The 19580-nt window shown below is 46.3% G+C and overlaps 1 long non-coding RNA gene and 1 pseudogene across 1 annotated transcript in view; both read right to left on the reverse strand.

Annotated features, from left to right (window-relative positions):
• Positions 1 to 19580, reverse strand: part of LOC119394159 (uncharacterized) — a 341546-nt gene that overhangs the window by 233212 nt on the left and 88754 nt on the right. The window lies entirely within an intron of this gene.
• LOC119395209 (U4 spliceosomal RNA) lies at positions 17172 to 17302 on the reverse strand (annotated as a pseudogene).

Raw genomic sequence — 19580 nt, forward strand, 5'->3', positions numbered from 1 at the left:
ACAATCATCATAATAATGACGCTTCGGAACCACTCAGGTGGTCCGACAGTGGCACTCAGGAACACTAGACAGATGGAAATCGTAGAGAGGCCGTCGTAGTTAAGCACAGAATAAGCTCACGACTGATTTACGCAGTAATATGTTACACCTTGTCGCATTCACTTGATCTGACAAGTGCTGGCACGGCATAAGCGGAAAGCTAAAGCGTGAGGCCCGCGCGCTCGGTGCGGCGACTGCTGCGGCGTACAGACTTTTCCCATGTGCGCTTGTATGCGCTTGCGCGCCCGTTGGTGGCGCTCGTGTGCTTGAAAAAGGTCTATTCAGTGATAACGGTGACAGAGACTATACTGCAGAAAGAGAGCGAGATGAATGACAACCTGTATAAAATTGCACAATATTTTTTTGCCTAACTGCTCTTAGCGCGACTTGACTTTCGTTTTCCACACTTCACTTCTCTGTGGACACCTCAACCATGCCGCGAAGTAAAGGAACGTCCGTGTGGATAACTTTGGGAGATTTCAACTGTCCCAGAATGCCTAGTGCATGCACAGTTGCGAAGGGCACACCATACTTCATGCTCCTTCGAATTAGCGAAGTACCCACTACGCATCCGTAAGGTAGTACGTACGTGCGCCTACGCAATTATACACACTTTGTTGACGCGGTGGCTGCTGATGACGATCAATTATGCCAGAGGGCTTTTTAATGGTTGGACCTTTAAACCCTCCCCTCGTTGCTCAGTTCTCATAGTGCGGCTCCTGGTGTGACTGTACGCTTCTGCCGCTCATTATTACATGTGTTAACGCGACTCCTTGCGCCGTATATGACACCTGTATGTTTTTTTTTTTCAAGGCAGTTCTAAGCACTGCCGTAGGTTTAGTAGAATCCCTAACTGCCACGCAGAATGCCGGGAGTCGATTACGGCTCGAACGCACGATCTTTATTATTTGCATCCATCGCGACTTGACGCTCACGAACAAGGCCGATTTTTCGCTCAAAACAAACGCCACCGACATCGGAATTTCTTTGACACAGGCGATTTAAAGGGACCCTGCAACACCTTTCCAAGTAATCGTCGAATGGCTTCATCCTCACGAATCAAGTGCCGCCAAAATGTTTAGAATCCGTCAAATACGAGCAGAGTTACAGGGATTTGTCGTACGCTATAAGCGCTTTCTCTCTCCTTTCAAACCAGCAAGCGCGCTTAAACCTACGCAGGGAGAGATGACAAGGGGGCAAGCCCGTTCGTCAGCGCGCGTCATGACCTTAAAGAGACACTAAACAGCAAAACTATTTTTTCTCATATTATTAGTATAAAGTACTCTTTCACGATACCGAAAACACCACGCTTGCTGCGAGAAGACGCTTAGTAAGCGAGAAAACGCGCAAAAACAAAATGTGGGTGGCGACGCCGCCTTGAAGTTTCCGCATCCCTCGCCGTGACGTCACATGTTTTGACGGCGCCTACTAGGAACTACGTAGTCCCTAATCGATAAAAATGAAGTACATTGTCCTCTGAGGGGGCCATAAACTTAACATACTAAGTTTGGGGTAATTTTGTTGAGCCAATGGCGCCAAAATACGTTAAATACGCATTGAAATCCGTGACGTCACGCGGGGAGATTTCAGCGCGAAATTTAAAAATGATACTTTGAACTTAATTTTCTCCTCTATGAATAAACCTATAATGGCGAAATAACGGCATTAGATTTCTCAAAGTACAATTTATCGGTCTAAACCGATAGTATTGACTGGACGGCCAGGATTCCGCATACAGACGCGTGTTTAGAAAAATTTATTGTATCACATGACGTTTTCTTGCTAGAAATACGTTGCACGACAATTTTCCGAAGACGTTTTACGAACGCTTGTACGTCCGTCCACGTTGTCGTGCGTGCTTACGCACCTACTCGACCACTCGTCATGATTCACTTCGTTGAGATGCGTGCTTTTAACAATAAGTTTAACAATAGACTAATATCACTCATAATTGTGATAGAACAATATAAAATACCTACAAACACAAACCCTTTATACTAGTCGGCGACTTCAACGTAGGCATTATGGACCTTAGGACCTAACTTTATGTCACTCAATTTACATTATATGAGGCAACGCTCGGGTAACGTACGGTTACTCACCCATACGATACCCAGAGCTTCGCCCACGCATCCACGCATCTCCACTTCGTGGCGATGCGTGGATGCGTGGTTGCTCCTTTTGCTGGGGGGTTGTCTCTTGTCCCTCCTGCCGTGTACGCTACGCGTGCTCCGCCGAGAAGAAGAAGCCGAAGAAGCAAAGGCAGCATCGCGGGCTCGCCGCCAAGACCTTGCGGTGAGAGCTCGCGAGGCCGAAGAGAGACGCCAGCGCCAACAGCAAGCACAAGCCACTACCAGCACGGAGGCGGCGGCAGCAGCGTGGGCTCGCGATGCCGAAGCTAAACGGGCTCGTCGACAAGCGGACCCGGAGGCGGCACGGGCCTGCGAGGCCGCAGCGAAGCGGGCGCAAAGACAAACGGACCCCGAGCTGAGAGCCCGCGAAGCAGAAGAAGCCATTATACTAAAAGGAAAACGTTCCCCCGAGCTTATCTGATCCGTAAATAAGCTCTTGAACAAAATGTATATACTGCATCAATATGCAAATTTATGTATATAGTGCATCGATATGTAAATTATAAACATTGTGTATATAACATTGTGTTAAAACATTGTGTTATATAACATTGTGTTATAAACATTGTGTATATACAATCACATCACAACAACTCTCGTGTCACTTCTTTATATGATGATGATTGAGCAAACGTACAGAGGATTCACGGTTTACCGGATTTAGCCTCTGGAGCAAGCTCCATCATCATTCACTTCGTGGATATGCTGTGATTTGTTTTTCTTCGAACGCGCGGCTTACTTTCAGTGTGATCGCGAGCGAGCGCGTGAGCACGTCGCGCCATCACGCGGCGGCTGCGGGAACTATGCAGCTCGCAATGCTCAAATAAGCCAATGGCCGCGAACTTTCTGTTTATGGCGCGGTCAATTGGGTTTCGGGCATCATTTGTCGAGAGAAGAGGGAGCGATTTCTAGCTGACTTTGAGAATTAATTGTAAATTCCAGGCCGCATGCTGCGATATGATGCTTGGCTCACATGTCCTCAGGAGCCTCGACTACCGATCGACAGCGTTTGCTGACCATGCTGGAAAAGTGTTGCAGGGCCCCTTTAACGCTACCACGTTAATAGAAGGTCGATTCCACGAAAGATCGAAAAAGCGTGTATATTTGATGTTTCCGATTTTCCTGATAATTTTGTATGTTGTGCACATATGACTGCACAGCACGAAATCGCAGTTCGTTTTCAAATAAAAATTTATTTCAACACAGCAAAATTCAACAAGTGTCGCCGGTTGACGACGACCATTTTACGAAGAGTGCGTTTTCGTAACTTCGGAACCATGCTGGTAGCTACTCAAGCTATATATTACAAATATCTTTCTTTTTAGCGGAAGTAGAAGTAAAGAGGAAATAGCTCTTATCATTTCATATACTTCTGAGCAAATGATGTATTTTTAAAAATTCACGAAAAACGCTGCGTTTTTGAAAATTAGTCAAATTTGGGACGCTATGGCTACTTATGTGAACATCTTAGCTTGCTCATATTTGCAGTATGAATAGGCCTTTATGTGAATAATGAACCTCTGCATTTGTATTTTCTAATAATTTTCAAAGTAGTAAATTTTCATGCTGGAAACACCAAAAAGAGAAAAGTGCTCCTCCATTCAAAAATCTATAATAAAAAAAACCCCAATCTCAATTTTGTTCAAAGTCCCCCAAAATGTTCTCAAAGGACTGCAGAATGATATTATGAAAAAACATGTTGCACCATTTTTATTAGAACAAAAGCAGAAAATGTCAAACATTGTGTTTCCAGAGCGTGGTGGCCACTGCGTAAAGGACATCTCTATAGTAACAAGAAAATACAGTAACACGTCTTTTTTCTTCTCTGAGCTTCGCTAAACAGCAGTAATGATCTATTGTCGGAAAGTGGGAACTGTTTTGTAAAGAAAAAGAAGATCATTCCAATTAAATGCATTTGCGACACCACCTACATTCCTCGTCGACGGGCAGCACGGACACTTTCATTCCTCTGGATAATTTTTTTTTGAGTAAATGCGCTTATATAAAAGCAACGAAGCTAAACGCGAAATATCTGTAGCTGAGTCGATCATGCATTGTAAGAATGTGAGAAATCGCAAATGGCGGCAGTGGTGAACGGCGAGTACCGCAGTGCAACCTAAGCACAGCAGCCATACATTGTTTGCCAGGCTTTGTCTCTCTGCACGAGAAAAAGCTGGGGTGTCGATTGCGTTGGTTACACGATACATTTTTCACCGCTCGTCGCTCTCCCGCCCGGTCTCTGGATCCGCACCGTGCGGATCGTGTGGCGGATCGAGTGGCCCGCGCTACAAGCACTCGTGTAAACGGAATAGCATGCGTTAGGCAGACAAGTGCAAAGGGCGGCGCGATAGACGCTCGCCTGAGCAGACGACAGCAACGAGCACGGCTGTGCCACTCAGCCAAACACCACCTGAGATAGAAGTTAAGCATCCAAATTGTGCTTCACTTTGATGCGATCACTATCCTACGCTCTGAAGGTGGCTATGGGTAGGCGTTATAGCCATGACCGAGATTTTGTACGGACTGCCTCATGGTGCACAAAAAGAAAATTCCGCTGCAGCGGAATTTTCGTTATGAAGAATATATCGGATCGAGACTCTTTTGCGGAGGGTCATGAAGCAGGATGCGCGCTCAATTCAAGAGGGAGACGAGATCTGCCAGCACTGCTTCAAGAGAAAGAAGGATATGCAAAACAAAGCAGATGCAATGCAAACAAAACGTGTTTTGTCCGTGGCCAGACTGCTGCCACCAAGCTTCACGTAATCGATTCTTTTTAAACTCTACATTGATCACATAAGGTTTGACAACGTACACATTTGGGCCAACAAAAACCACACCTCTTGGCGACGGCTCTCCAGAAATTCATTTCCATTCATGAAGAGACCTTGGCTTTTATACGAATCTCTCAATTCTGACAAAGCACATCATCATAAGAGACGCATGGAGGGAATGCGTTCTTTAGCACTCAAGATATGAATTATACTCAACTGAAATAGATGAAAGAAAAGGAGGCTACAACTGAAAGTGCCTACTGTGGACTGAGGGATGTCTAACACTGGCGTGAAGTCGCAAACCACGCGAATGCATTTAATTGGAACGGTCTTTTTCTTTACAAAACAGTTCCCAATTTCCGACCATAGATCATTACTGTTGTTTACCGAAGCTCAGAAAAGAAAAAAGACGTGTTACTGTATTTTCTTGTTACTAGAGATGTCCCTTACGCAGTAGCCACCACGCTCTGAAAACACAATGTTTGACATTTTCTGATTTTGTTCTAATAAAAATGATGCAACATGTTTTTCCATAATATCATTCTGCAGTCCTTTGAGAACATTTTGGGGGACTTTGAACAAAATTGAGATTGGGTTTTTTTATTATAGATTTTCGAATTGAGGAGCACTTTTCTCTTTTTGGTGTTTCGAGCATGAAAATTTACTACTTTGAAAATTATTAGAAAAATACAAATGCAGAGGTTCATTATTCACATAAAGGCCTATTCATACTGCAAATATGAACAAGCTAAGGTGTTCACAGAATTAGCCATAGCGTCCCAAATTTGACTGATTTTCAAAAACGCAGCGTTTTTCGTGTAATTTTTAAAAATACATAATTTGCTCAGAATTCCATGAAATGATAAGAGCTATTTCCTCTTTACTTCTACTTCCGCCGAAAAGAAAGATATTTGTAATATATAGCTTCAGTGGCTGCCAGCATGATTGCGAATTTACGAAAACGCACTCTTCGTAAAATGATCATCGTCAACCGTAGACACTTGTCGAATTTTCCTGTGTTGAAAAAAAATTTTATTTGAAAACGAACTGCGATTTCGTGCTGTGCGGTCATATGTGCACAACATACAAAATTATCAGGAAAATCGGAAACATCAAATATACAATGTTTTTTTATCTTTCGTGGAATCGACCAGAACATATGTACGATATAGCCAAGTGCTGCGTGGAGCGGTCCGTGCAGCAAAGAAAGAACTGGAAAAACCTTTTGTCTCTCTAAAGTTATTCTATTTCCAAATAACTTGAGGAACTTCCAGCTTACCTTGCCTTAGTTCCTTCTTTATGCTTTCTGTCCACTCTCCCTTAACTGCTAGTTTCTTCGAAAAAGTTACTGCGTTAAAAAAAGTCGGTCCGTCACCCGGGAACATCTGTAAAAATGAACGGCGTTTACACCATTCGCCCAATGAAAACCTCACGAAGGCGCAGGCCACAATCCTCCGACGCAAGTATAACCGGGTGTCGGTGTCGGAGGCACTCTGAAGTTGACATGAGGGTCACGTGGTCAGAGACGCAGTTCGAGGAAACGGGGGAAGCAGCTAACTCTATCTTTTATTCTCCTAATCCAATGCCATTGGCTCAGACACAGCTTCCAGTTAAAGTGTACCTGTCATATACGTTACAAGGGTCTGAACTAGAGCTTGTTGAGATTGCTCCTTTACGTTGCAGTCCGCAAAACACAACACTTCATTATGCTACGAGAGAGGTTAAGTATACACTGAACTACTGAGCCACTAACAAAATGTAGACACAACCAAAATGAGTGCAAAAGACAATTAGGCCAAGGAAACGGTCTGAACTAGAGCCGTTAGTATTGGTCAGCTGCCGCCTCGTGCAAAGATCACGTGACACGTGACGCCCTCTGGCAAAAAGAGTGTTCCACACTCGCCGCCTTGGCTATACGAGCGGCGCTGGGTAGATTACACATACAGAAATGCCCAGTGAAGTGGACGGGAAGCGCTTTACATCGTAGCTCAATTGGTAGAGCATCGGACGCGTACTTTGAAGGTTGTGGGTTCGGATTCCACATACGGAAAGAGCGATTTTTGTCTACTTTAAGTCATTTTCAATTTACGCCATAATAACTACACTATATATTTAAAGACAACAATTATCTTAACCTATCCTTTCCTTGGAATAATTGCCCGTCGGATTGATTTCGTTGTGTCTAACAAAGAAACGAGCCTCTGCAAAAATTCCCCTTCTCTCGATCAACAAGATGTACAGGATGAAGAAAGATCAACCGGTTATCCCCCATGTCTTAGACACGAGCAAATGAAGAAACCTCACTCTTTTCCCGGCCACTTTTGCATTCAACGCCACCAGCTCTGACTCCCCGATCAGGGCCAAGCACTAATGGAATCGTCCGTCGTCCGACCCTGCATGGCTCCCGAATTCCCCAACTCAATCCTCCCAGTTCGTTTTCCGAGTACGTTGTCCTTTATTTCCTTTTTTTTATATCTCGCAGGATTGCTTCTGAGCCGATTGCGTGGAAAGAGGAGGACCAAGGGGTTGGAGTGCGTAGGAGGAAGGACGGGTTGCACGGTATAAGGGCGTCGCAGGTGCACGGGAGGCCAACTTCCCGCCCATTCCCGCGGCACGCAATGCCGGGAAAGAAGCTTCACGAGGCGCCAACGCCTTTTTTTCCCTCTGGCGCACGCCAAACGAAGTAGCGGGACAAAGAGAGTCTCGTGGGAGCCAAATTTCCGGAGGCAAGACACGGACTGATCGAGACTGGAGAGAGGCGACCACTCACGCGCCGTAGCGCCATTGATCTCTGGCCGATGCAAGCCGGCGCCATATATATAGGCACCCCACTCAAGCCATCGCCCAGCCAAGACGAGCCCATGTCGTTCAGGCAAAGATGGTCCGTTACGGATAGGGTAAGGAAGGGCGGATGCGTATAGGTGTGGATCGGAGGGACGGATTGGAGCCCCGAATGGATTACGGGCCGCGGTTTATACTCGACGGCGCTGATCCGCTTGAGTCGGAGGGCATCGCGATCGCCCTCTACTAGGCGGCTAATGGTATCTTCCCGGGAAGAAGAAAAGATGATGACACAGTCTGCACGGATGTACGGGGAACGGCGGGTTTTCTGCGACTTCTGCTTATGGGCTGCGATATGCGTGGAAAGTGTGTTCCACATCGAGCTTTCTTTGCAGAGAGCGCTCTTTAAGCTAGGCTTATATCGGATGACGCTATTGTTGCATTCTGTCATACATTAATAAGGGTTAAGCTCGACACTCACTGACTTTGACGGTGTGTGTGTGTGAGAGAGAGAGCGAGAGCGAGAGAGAGGGACTCGTACAAGCGCGTGCACGAGTGGTCATGATTCTCTTTAGCAAATTCTTGACGCAACTCTAGCAGAGACGATCAGAAAAGCAGACCTTAAATAGGGAAAGAATAAGCTGCGCTGACGGTGCTGAAAAGGAGCGACGTTTCCGCGACGTTCACAGCTTTTCTTACGGGCGGTTTTCAAGCGCTTGTTCCATAGTCATTTTCACGAAGATCATTGCGCTAACTTCTGCTACTTCGCAAAGTTTGGTTGTATACGCGTTATGAGAATAGACATACAAGAGTGTGCATATGTAACTCGCCCAACAATCAATCCTTCTAAGTGCATATGTATATCAAATTATAAGTTACTAATAGAGGAGCCTACTATGAAAACGAAATTCACCGAAGAATAACAATTGACTGGAGTGCATACAGCGTGCATTGCCAAATCATGACCGATAATTTAGCGCTACCCCTATAAAACGAAGACAACCTTTGCGTATTGCCGTTGCTAACATACGGGGCCGAAACTTGAGGGATAACAAGGGCCCTCGAGAAAAAAGTTGAAAACCGCGCGGCGTGCGATGGAACGGAAAATGATAGACGTAACACGAGAGATCGGAAGACAGCAGAATGTCTTCGAGGACAAGCAGGGGTAGCCGGCATTAAGCGAAAGGAATTGACTTGGGCTGGCTGCGTGACGCGTATATACAGGACAGACCACCAGTGGCCGGTTAGAGCAACATCATTGTTACCAAGGGATGGGAAACGCGGCCGAGGACGGCAGCGCGAGTTGGATGGTGTGATCACATTAAGAGGTTCGCAGGTATAAAATTGAATCAGCCCTCACAACATAGGGTAAATTGGACACCATTGAGAGATAGCCTGCGTTTTACAGTGGACATAGAATAGGCTGATAATGATGGCGATTACGATAAAAATTGAATTCTATACGGAATACATCCTCTAGTCCTTGAACTCGTGAACCTTCGGCCGTATCCAGCCAGCTCGTCAAACTCCACCATTTTGCGATGGAGCCTGCGATTACATAAACACTTACCAAGAACAATGAGAAAGTACACACTTCGACATTCTAGTCGACGATCAATTAGCCTAAAAGCACGCTCTCATAGAAAATACAGGCAGAAGGTGTTCCTGATTACGCCCACGGATTCACCTGCAGAATGTCTTAAATCTTCGCCAAGTGGTCAGCAACGCGAAGCGTCAGAGCGAAGGCACCAAAAACTTCGAGTACTAAATATCTAAGATCCAAGCGAATCGGGAAGTGCGATTTAGCCAAGCACGTATAGATACACGTGCACATATATATATCCTTATTTGCCTCTGGAATCATTATTTATGGTTCCAAGCTATATATATATATATACGAATATGCATATTCCTCATGCGACATATACGACTCCAGTGTTGCGCAAACGCACTTTCGTTGCGACACTGCCGAGCAGGGGCGTAGCCAGGGGGAGGGGTTGGGGGTTTCAAATCACCGCCCCCCCCCCGAAATTTTTCAATTTTGCTTGCGTATATATACACGCTCATACAAACGCACGCACGAACATACATATAGTTGAACCCCCCCCCCCCCCCCCCCCGAAAAAAATTTCTCGCTACGCCCCTGCTGCCGAGCGCATCGATTCGAAGTTCACTTTCTTTATTGCTCGGCCACCGACCTCGATGCTGCTCTGCAGGATCCTCTACATGGTAAACAGGAGTTCTTATGGAACTTCCTTGCACATATCCCCGTTGCTGGATGGTCTCGCACGCGGCGGCGCATATTATTCTCGCCATTTCGTGCAACGCAACAATCATGCTTCGAGGCACGCGGCCGGGAGGGAGCCAGTGCTGTACACAGCCTTTATCCAGGATAAAAGGGGCGAAAAAAAAAAAAAAAAGAGGCGTGTGCCATTCGAATCACGCGTCCGTTTACAAGCGCACATTGCCGGTAGGCACGCAGGGAAATTCAGGCACCAAAGAAAATGCGACGGTGCTTTCGAAATAATTTCGCAGCCATCCCATTTCCTTCGAAGCACCTTTCGTTTTGTCTTCGTTTGTTCACTTGATTTTCGCGTTACGTTTTCCGGCGTTGTTGGTTTCCTTGCGCAACTCAGCAAGCTTTGTATTTGCCATTCGAGACACGTTGCCCGCGAGCTGTGGAAACCGATTCCCCGCGGTGCCTGAATAAAAAAAATAAATAACGTACAAAAGGCGACCAGTTTACATAAGGGCAATGCCTGTTTGTTACACACAGAGCACGTTTGGCAAACCGTGCCGCTCGCTGGAATACCCCGGTCCGTTCGATTTACGAGAGCGCAACTGGACAAAAAAAGGGCAGTGTTTAATGAAGAAGAGACTGTTCGGATAATACGAACCTCATGAATTGCGCAACTGCGCTTTTTTTTTGGCAAATTAAGAAACGGCTGTTTTTGCAGCCTCAATATCGACGTGTGTGGTCGGAAGAACTCGCTGCTTCTTCAGAGACGATTCTCGTAAACGAGCAAAACGTCTACTTGTGCAAGAAAACCGTTTTCAAACAAGTGCTCTTCGCGAGATTACTATGTGCGATGCATTGTCGATTTGGTTTCGTTCACCGACCCGGCCATTTCTAATTTTCTCAAACTGCAGTTTGACTATTACGTGTACTATAATTACGACTGCTACGGAGCGAGCTCGCGCCTTGTAAGCGCCTGCGCTAGGCTCCTAGAGCTCTCGATTTGATTAGTGTTTCTATGCTAGACTTGACGTGTGATGCCGGTTCTGTTTTTTCGTATATAAGTCGCGCGTGGCGTTAACAATTTAAGGCGTCGCAGAATTATTCCATGCGCTTAACTCTCACGTAAGTTACTCACAGCTGTAATATGCGACAAACGCGTCATTCTATTCATTTCTATGCTGTGTTCATTAGGAACACTAGACGGATATGGACACCGTAATTCACTGAGGCCGGCAGTGGCAACATTGATAACGTCTATTACGTGAATAATTACGGGGCGCGAAGTTAAAGCTGAAAAAATTCGTGCTTCCTGAATTTCCGGTTCCTTCGTCTCCCCACAGACACCGACACGAACGCAAGCACACGATCCGTCAAAACTAATAACTTATTCGGCCTCTTTATGAAATAACAAAGCACACTCGCTAGAATTTATCTTTAACAATTCATTTGCGGCAAGAAATTGCTTTGGGATATGTCCTCTGCACATTTATTTTTAAATTGGCGTATGCCCGTTATACTTCCTGGTGGTGCGGGCTACCCCCATTTTCCCTTAGTTACTTTTGCATGCAGGGGAAAAAACGAAAGCACCCACAAACACGCAATCGCATATCTCTCTCGATATGCGTTTGTGTGCTATTCATTTATTCAATTTCATGTTCATTCTGTCACGCTTCATTTCTTTTTGTGTGTGTACTTCAGCGCGTGTACCGTGTGCACGATTTCGAACTGTGCTTTTCATTTCCGGGATAAGCCGCATAAGACACATAGACACGCTCTAATAGTGCTCGTTTTCGCAGAGAAGCTGTCTGTCTCTAGGATCAAGGAGTACATGTGGGCAAAATTTAGGATGGCAACGATTCCGAGAGAACCGCCATGTTGCTTCGGAGCGCGCAGACGCGCGCTATATGGCAGACGCCTTGAATATATAATGTCCAAGTTCGTTGTTGCTTATTACTTGTGCAGTTTCCCGCGCGTGCCTATCATCATGTTTGCACGTCACCTTAAGAAGAGATGGCGTCCGCGTCAACGACTTCGCCGGAACATGACGCTCACCAGAAAAAAAGGGTGTCACCACCCCGCTCCCGCAGGAGGCGGCATTGGCTTCGAGGCACCCTCATTCAAACTACGGAGGTTTCAAGAAAATTGTTTAACCTGCTTGATTCAGAACGACACGCCGCGCCATCTCGTGGCGTCGTATGGAAACGCCGGAATGGCGACGTTTTCAAAATTAGGATTGGCAAAAAGCGTGCTTACACAGCACTTTTCACAGAACCTTAGGTTTTCATTCTTCATTACATGACCTAGCTCACATTGGCAGTCACGTAAGCACGTCCGCGATAGCACGCGCCGCTGCGATTAGCGTAACCGTCTTTAACAAGACGTCATAGCCTTTCCCCGATACGTCTCCTCAACCAATCGCGTTTGTCCGTTGTATCGTGACGTAAGAGATCGCGCTAACGACGTGTTCAGTTGCTCTTGGACCTCCCATGGCTTGGACGCCTGTCATATGTTCTAAAGAGGAGCAGCGGCAGTACAAGGAACGTCGGCGCGCCCAGAAGCGCAGTATGCGCGTCGCCGTCGAGTCAATGCCACCGACGACGATCGGGCAAGTGAAGCCAAGCGCACGCGCGACGCCTCGCCGTCGGAACGCTCCCCCACCTTCGCTGGTGTACGCTCTTCGCAAACAATTGGGAGAGAGAGAAATGTTTACTGTGGCAGAGAAGCTGAGAGGTCCGCCTGAATCAATTTTAGGGGCGAAGTCCGCGTCCGCGTCCGTCGTGGTACACGAAACCAAACCGAAACTGAAAAAAAAGATATCTGGGAAAAAAATATATGAGAGGGCGAGGGCGGAACGCCACCACGTTCCCGCCCCGATTCGGGCGTCGCCCACAGTAGCGGCTGCTAGAGTCTCCTCAGGATCTATGAATCCTCAGGACCTATGAATAAAGTTCTTGACTGACTGAAGGATGAGAGGGCGCATCGAAAAATAAAAAAATAAAACACATCTGTGAAAAAAAAATACACGAGAGGGTGCACTGAAAACCTAACAAAAATTGTGAGAGGGCGTTGCGGTGCACGCCCTCTCACATCGGAGAACACGCTGCAATAAAGCTATCCAACGGAACCATCGTCATGACAGTATACCTGGTTCCGAATCTCTCCCGAAGCAAAGTAGAAAGTACATCGATCTGGCAATGAGCGATTATGAACAAAGTACAAGAACAAACCCTTCGTGCTTGTCGGTGACTTTAACGTTGACATCACCGACTGGCAACGACTGGCTTGTGCAGTATATGACGTCTCGATACGCTCTACGATGCATTTCGTATGACTGCAAACAGCCAACAACCATCAGGGGGACGTGCATAGACCTTGTCTTTGCCAACTTCAGGTTAGATCCGATCGAAGAACCATTGGCTCTAAATTTCACGTGTCATAAAGCGGCGATAATGAAAGGAAAAATGGAATCCAGAACTCAACACGACATACGAATTATGACCAATAAGAATGCATATACTCTACACACGTGTTGTCACTCATTTACATGATGAAGAGTGGGCAATGTCACGGGAGATTCACGGTTACCGAACAATCCGAGCTTCGCCCCACTCTTCATCATTCACTTCGTGGATATGCGTGGAATCTTTTTTTCTGTCCTGCTACTCAGCGTTAGGAAAGGGGAGGGGGCGGGAAACAGAGGAGAGAGAAGGTGTTGATGATAGTGAGGAGGAAGCTGGCACAACTGGCAGGGCTCTAAATTTTTCTAGTGCTTAGCACTTCAGGGCCTGTCCATCCGGCTTGTCCATCCACCGGCTCATGTCGCATGGCCACGCAGTGGTCAATACAGCCTAAAACAGGGCTAAAAATGCTCAAAACCAGTGCTGGATAAACTAACAAGGTCTAAAAAAATATTACAAACTATAGAAATAACCAAAGTTAATCGCAATAATTTACTTAAAATCGCGAAAAGCGCTTCAGAAGCATGCGGCTGATACCCGCGCCGCGCAAGAGAGAGCGCCACCACCTCGGCAAGCGCGCGATTGACGAGGCGGTGGCAAGCGCCAATGGAATCGCTGAGTTACCCGTGCTACGCGCTTACTCAGGTTTCGCGGTAGTGGCGCTGCATTAAGCGCAGCATTGCGAACTACACCACGACTTACACAAGAACGACATTGGCGCAGGATTTTTTTTTTTGTGTGCTTCGTTTTTCTTTGTGCGCATTTAGCTGTACTTTATTGATCTAATTTGGCAAAAGAAAGAGAGACTGAAATCAGTTACGTCATAGGGTCTTTCCGTCCCGAAGTTTCGCGCGTAATTCAATGTTATTACTTGACCTTCATTTTGTTTTAATAATGGTACCGACGATGGCGAAAACTAACAATAATAGCTGCGAATATTCGAGTTTCGAATTCGAATCGAATAATACCTAATCGAATAATTCGATTCGACTTTCGAATAGCTAGTTTTCGAAGATTAGAATAATTCGACAGGATGAATATCTAAAACGCGGTCAAAGGCCAATGGTTCAGCTTGGTTAGGGTGGGGTGGCTAAAACTAACGCTAACGTCGTTACAGCATGGCCTTTATTTAAACCTTTCACCGATATCCTGGTGGTCAAGCGAACGCGTGTTCATTTTAAAGGAGATTATGTCATTCCGCACGTCATGGCTCCAGCAAGAAGTCCAGGGAACAAACTGAGAGGCTGTCGAACTGTTCGCCAAAAAATAACCAGCACATTGAGCTCAGGCCAGGTAGTCAAGAGATTCAAAAAATACTTTAATGAGCCCGTGATCCCCAAGAAACGATGACCCTTTGAAATACTTGAAAGTGCGTGCAGCTGCATCTTATCCCGGGTTTCCGCCAAAATTGCTTTGCGATACCTACCCATCCTTGCTACTGAGGTGCCCAGTGAGCGCATGTTTTTAACTGCAGGAAACACTGTAACATCACGGCGAGAGAGCCTGAAGCCAGGCCATGTGGAACGAATTGTGTTTCTGCATAACAATTCTAGTCTTTCGGTAGCAGTCACTCACCGCGTTATGCTCGAGGACACGAGCAGATTTCATTTGCTTGTTCTTTCTTTGAATTTTCGATAAGTTTCTTTGTATTCGATATTCGATATTGTTTCGGTCGCCCCTATTCTGGCACTATTCGATTCGAATTCGATTCGAGATTAAATTTCACTATTCGCACACCATAGCGTTTTAGAAGACTGCTTTATCAGTCTAACGTTACCTGATTTATTGTTCACTTCAGCGTCCCAATGATGTCCAACAGAACGCTACTGAGCAGTCTTGGAGGTTCTGCGCTGCGAGTAATATCACCGACATGCTTCGGGCTAGGAAACTAGCGCGACCTATTGGACCCTAAATAAAGTTCTTCCACAGATCCATGCATCCTCTGCGGCGGGACACCGAGCAAGCAGCAGCGCCTACGAAGGCCGGTATAGCATGCGCCGCAGCTAAGCATATAGCTAAGCCAAGTAAGGGTAAAAGAGAGAGGGAGACAAGGACCGCGCGCAACACCTCCTGGATATTAGGTCTGCGCACTTTTCTTTATGACATCATGCTACTTGGATCGAATTCCCATTTCCAAGCGCTACATGATGAAAGCGTGGTGTCAAAAAAAAAAAAAAAAAAAACGCCAGGCCTGCGCGGAAAGCGCAGCACAGTCACAGCGAAAGCTGGGAAGAGCAGCATTTTCTAGAGCCCGTTATAAACTCTCCTGTGGCTACTAATACAGGTACATTAGCAACGTACCCACTACGCAACAAAGCGTAATTTTTGGGAAGTTGGGAAGCACCCAGCACGACATTATTCGTTGTTTCTGCGGAGATAGCGAGGTACCATATATAAGCGATTATGTGCAGTTTGTTGATGCGACGGTTGATGACGATGAATAATTATGGTTGCGCCCTTTGTAATGGGTTGGAAGCTTTAAACGACCCACTAGTTACGTAATGCATATTGTGTGACGCCGGTCGTTATTTAACTGTCCCACCACGCTTTATAACACACTTTAACCGCAGAAACGTAGAGCGAGGAGAGAGAGAGAGAATTGACTTTATTGAGACCCTGAGGAAATGGGATCATGGGAGCCTTATGGGCTTCCTTGGCAACCAACAGAAGTGCACTTGCGAGGAACCCACTACGCTATAAATCATTGTAATTTTTGAGAAGTAGGGCAGGTAGGCACTGTGCCATTTTTCGTCATTCTACAGACAGCCGTGGTACCTGCTAAACGCATATAAGGCATTATGCGCACTTTGTTGATGAATGTGCGTGATGACGATGAAGAATTATGGCAGAGCTCTTTGTAATGGGTTGGAAGCATTCAACAACCTACTCGTTGCGCAATTCGCATTGTGTGACGCCTGGTTACAGAATTCGCGTTGGGCGAACGCTTGGTGCTTATTCTACTCTTTACCACGCTATATTGCATATGCTAATGTGTTCCTTCCGACATGAAGCCTGTATAGGAACCTTTTTGCCAAAGCAGTTTCAAGCACCGGCATGGCTCAGAGGTTGAATACTGGGCTCCCACGCAGAGGGCCCAGGTTCGAACCTCGTTTCCATCCTGGAATTTATTTCTTATTTAGTTTTTTTTTTCTTATTCGAGCGATACTGGTTACGGACACCGGCGGCGGCGGCGGGACAACTACGGCACCAAAAACGGCCGTGAAATGATCTCATAACAGCTTTCGCTGGTAAAAACTTCGGTCCAAGCCATGCCGTCATAAAGCAGAGTGCACAGGCCTTGTAATTTAGCCAGGCAGTAGCGGTAGTAGCACTATAGTTGGATAAAACTTCAGAAGTCCGCTTGCACTTCTCCTCAAAGGCAGGCTGCACCAGTGGGCGCGCACTCCAAACTGACGTCATGAGCCGGACGGCGGTGACCCCGTCGTTCGGAGAACACTGCGATGCTTAAGCGGGACTATTTTCTTTAGTCGTGGAAGCTACAGGCTACCGCGCTTCGGTCATCCGGGCAGGGCTTCTGTATTGTGTCAGACTACAGTCGCTTAATCCGCTGAGAACGACAGTGCAATTTAACTCGTGTCCCTCACATTTAGCAACAACTCTGCGATTACGCTGCCCACACTGCCGCTTTCACCATTGGCGGTTGCCCTATGCATTATCTTCGCCTGCAAGTGTTACCGACAGTATAACATACTGCCATATTTGCTATTCGTATTTTTGTATGCGTGGTGAGACCCCGTAAGGCGGTCCAAAAATTGCCACGGCCGACGGTATTTCACGTCGTCCAGGCGGGGTATTGGGAAAAGTTTTCAACTAGCAATAGTCGCCCCTCACTTGGGTACGACACCGCCTCTGCGCAAAGCCTGATTACGCACTGCTCGTGAACAGAAAGCCACATTTTATGTCCCAATAACTGTACTAGTGCACGATGGCATTCAAAAGGGCTGCAGGAGCATAATCATTAAGATAGAAAAATTGTTTTTATGAACTAACTTTTCTGCATTTTCGTCACAGTGACCTTTTATTTGCAACTCTGCAAATGACAGACTGTGTGGCGTGAAACGCGTTTATTTAGCATGTAATCTAGAAACTGCGAGCTCACGTTTACTCCGCGGCTTATCTTTCGTCAGAGTTTAACGCGATAGCGTTAAATAGCTCGTTTCGACAGAAACCACTGCGTTGGCGTCGGTGTCGACAGCGGCGTCGTTGGTTGTGAGCGGAAAAATCGGCGTTTTCCGTGAGCAAAAATTCAAGATAGATGCAATTAAATAAATAACAAAAAATCTTCGCCCCGAGTGAAAACCGAACCGAGGCCTTCCTCGTGGCAAGCAGGGTGTTCTACCCATGGAGCCTGCTTCGTGTAAAAATGCCATAAGAATTGTCGTGTATTGGGAGTAGTCTCTTTAACGCTGTAATATTGCGCTGCAGAATCGTAGAATCGCATCAGGCGTAAAAACATGTGAATTTGCAATGATTGGGTGGTTTAAAGCTGCCCATCCACTACAAAGTTTGCAGATACGCAGGTGCGCATGGCACCTTACGGACGCGTAGTGGGTGCGTCGCCAATTTGCAAAAAGAAGAATTATGGCGTAGGGGGTACTTCGCCACTGTGCTTGCAGTAGGTATTCTATGATAGTTTGAAACGCCCAATGTTACGCGCACAAACGTTCCTTTTCTTGTCGCACTGTGAAGGCGATGCGCCGGGGCCCGATCAGGCTGGTGTGCTCTTCAACGCGTAGCTCAAGCGACATCCAGGTTTTTTTAAATTTATTTCTTGCCGAAGTATCACCAGTAAGGTTAGAGTATGCGAAGGCTTGTTATTGAGGCGAAATCCTTATTTGTCACATAAGTGAAGAAAATCCGGTGACGGCGACCGGTGGTGTGGACTGACAGGAAGCCGCGATAGCGCGACTGGCAGCGAGCCGCGATAGCGCGATCGACTGAGAACGTCAAGATAACGTAATAAGTATCTCGTGAGAGCATAGATCTCAAGGACACCCGCGGTACAGCCTGTACATGCAGCCTGTGTTGCGTTTAGCTAATAATAAGGGGACATGACAATTATGGCTGTTGATTTCGTCGAAGCTTCTGCATGCTGTCACTTTTCAACAGCTCCGAAGACAGTGTTCCGTGATTAGGCTGCTAATCGGCTAAGCGTATATTTGTCTATGCTTTATTATTATTTTTTTCTATGTGCTATTTCTTTTTTCTTTAAACATGAAGCCGTATGTGTGTGGCGATTTGCTTTTGAACTGTCTTTTGCTGTCGCTTAGTCTGATATATGGGCTGCGGCTCAGTCAAGCTGTCTATGAACCCTTTCTGCAGCTCCCCTGACCCTGTATTTCTTACGGCAGAAATAAAAAAAAAAGATTATTATTATTATTATTATTATTATTATTATTTATTATTATTATTATTATTATTATTATTATTATTGGGTGCCATGGCATGTAAGGGACTTGAAGCGCGGGGCAGGAGATCGAGTCCCCCCTCCCCGTTAAAGCCCCTGGTTCCATAACGTTTAAGCAGGAAAGACTATATCCATGTCGACCGAGTGAGCGCTTCACAAAGGTTTAAACAGGAGAGCATGCTTAAAGGGGCCATAACACCCAATTTTCTAATTGTGTTATGTGGAACCTTGTGCACTAACAAATAAGTTGGCGAAATTTTAGCACATTTGTTCGAGCACTTAATTTATTATCGAATATTTTTATGAACACGCGAGCGGCCCGAGTCAGACAACACTGGTGCATCGCGAGCCGTGACGTAACAAGCGCTAGCTGTGCAAGCGTCTGCATTGCGGCGAACGATATTGTTCCGTGGTCAGCTGCACGTGATATCTTAGCTTTCTTCAGCTGACACTGAAATTGAACGATTTGCAGCGGCTGAAACTTTGGTAGAAGACGACGGCTCCATTCCGTGCTGCATATGACGCAAGCGCCATGGCAAAATGGCCGTCGCCGGCGGTGGGCGGGGTCTACAGCCGGCGACTTCTAGGGCTTGTTTTGCACTTAAATATTGCTTTACGGCCCACTTTTGAAACCTTTATAGGCATAATAGACCCTCTACGTCTAGTTTTCGCTGAAAACCACAATCTTTCAGCTGCGCGCAATCAGAATCGGCAACACTGCCCTCTTATGGA

The sequence above is a fragment of the Rhipicephalus sanguineus genome, chromosome 5 (assembly GCF_013339695.2).
Source record: "Rhipicephalus sanguineus isolate Rsan-2018 chromosome 5, BIME_Rsan_1.4, whole genome shotgun sequence".
NCBI classification, from domain to species: Eukaryota; Metazoa; Arthropoda; class Arachnida; order Ixodida; family Ixodidae; genus Rhipicephalus; species Rhipicephalus sanguineus.